Here is a 2,213-nt window from a genome sequence, read left to right as displayed (position 1 = left end):
ACCCAGCAGCGCCCGGAAACCACAGGAAGCCCGCGAGAGCGTCATCTCATGAGGGCAAGACTTAACCAATGTAAACCAATTTGATTGGATAAGAAAACCGAGAGGGAAGGAATGATCACTCCTGATTGGACGGCACATATGTCACTCTGTTAGATCGCTGGACATTTGGAACACTTAGGAAAACAGCCTATTCATGAATCAATCGGGTGTCTGTCCGTAAGATGAATGAAAGAAGGAAGATTTTCAGAGTTCATCCGTATTGTATCTGATAATGACAGTATAATTTGCTACAAAAGAGAAACTGTATAACTGTACAAAATTAAACATGAAGCATTAAGTTATTTAGCTCGTCAATAAAGCAAGAACAATTTTTCTATCACACAGAAGGACATAAAGCCAGAGATGCCAGAGCACTGATAGTTACAGGCTGAGTGGCGTGTTTATTGTATCATGTGTTCTGCCAAGCAGCTGCAAGAATACCTTGGTTAGCAGACAGCTGCCAGCTGAGAGAACTGCTAACCCATGCATTCCAGTTTTTGACAGATGGAAAGACATCTGAGCCATGAAATGAAATTTTATCCTCCATCAAGAAAGGACTGACACGCTACTTATTCCACTGATTTCGAAATGAAATTAGGAGGAGAGACATTGCCTTATATTCACACATAATGTGATCCTTTACTGATCCCCATAGGGCAGAGGTCTTCAACAGGGGGCCGTGACCCCTAGCCTATGTGGTCCGTGGGGGTACTTGCAGGGGGGTCGTGAAATTTTTGGTTGATTAGACAATTTTTTATATATCTTTTATTTTTTTCCCACAAATTTAAATGTCTTTAAAAACACTAACATGAATTGAACATATTAGCGAATGGATAAATGGAGGCAGAAGATGTTATCTTTCAGTCAGAAATGCACACATTTAGCGACACACAGGAGCTTTCTCAAGCTGGGCACCGGTTCACTCACTGCACGAGACTAGACCTGTCCCTCTAAGCCTCCTGTACACTAAGAGGAGGATCCACCCCTTTTGCTGCTGTGCCAGTCATTTGGCACAATTCAATTGGCCCAGAGCCTGTTCAGTCCTACAGCTAAGATCCCAGACACAATTTGAAAAGGAGATACCTATGTTGGCAGTGACACAGCCACCCAACTCACTGTACCTTGCACGTTTAAAAAAAAAAATATATATATGAACCTGTGTATTGTTTGAATAGCTTAGTAATGAATGCACAATAACAAGGTACGTTTATACATGGCACTAGGCTCAGTTTATTATAAAACACAATTTTATAATATATAGGGGGGAAGGGGTTTCCTGCTGCATCTCTCCATCGGGGTCCTTGGCCTGAAAGACGTCGAAGACCCCTGCTTTAGAATTTTCAGGAGATAAGTGGTGTGCCGAGGTTTTGTAGGCGGTGTCCTATTTCCCCATGAGCCTTTTTTTCTGGAAAAAGTAGTCACAAAAACATAAATGTCAGATATGTCATAAATAAAATACAAATACTTATTTTATTGCACCTGCTGCTCCTCTTTGGTCGTGTTGTGGACAGTGTCCTGCTGGCGATGTCCTGCTGCTCCTCTTTGACTGTGTTGTGGGCAGTGTCCTGCTTCTCCTCGTTAGTCTTCGGTGTTGTAGAAGGTGTCCTGATCCTTTTTGGTCCTGGGGCCTTCGGTGTTGTAGGCGGCGTCCTATGTCCCATGAACCTTTTCTCTGGAAAAAGTAGTCACAAAAACATAAATGCCAGATATGTCATAAATAAAATACAAGTACTTATTTTATTGCGCCTGCTGCTCCCCTTTGGTCGTGTTGTGGGTGGTGTCCTGCTGGCGGTGTCCAGCTGCTCCTCTTTTGTCATGGGGTCTGCTCTTTGGTCTGGGGGTCTGGTCTTCTTTGATCCTGCGGTCTGCTCCTCTTTGGTCTTTGGTGGGTCTGCGGTGTCCTGCTGGCGGTGTCCTTCTGCTCCTCTTTTGTCTTCTGTGGGTCTTTGGTGTTGTAGAAGGTGTCCTGATCCTGGGCTCTTCGGTGTTGTGGGCGGTGTCGTCCTGGCGGTGTCCTGCTGCTCCTCTTTGGTTGTGTTGTGGGTGGTGTAGACACAAAAACAAAAATGTCAGATTTGTAATAAATAAAATACAAATAAAAATAAAAATACAAATACTTTTTTGCACCTGCTGCTCCGGTTTGGTCATGTTGTGGGTGGTGTCCTGTTGCTCCT

The sequence above is a fragment of the Toxotes jaculatrix genome, chromosome 8 (assembly GCF_017976425.1).
Source record: "Toxotes jaculatrix isolate fToxJac2 chromosome 8, fToxJac2.pri, whole genome shotgun sequence".
Taxonomy (NCBI): domain Eukaryota; kingdom Metazoa; phylum Chordata; class Actinopteri; family Toxotidae; genus Toxotes; species Toxotes jaculatrix.
The sequence above is the reverse complement of the archived record's forward strand: the minus strand, read 5'-3'. Positions refer to the sequence as shown.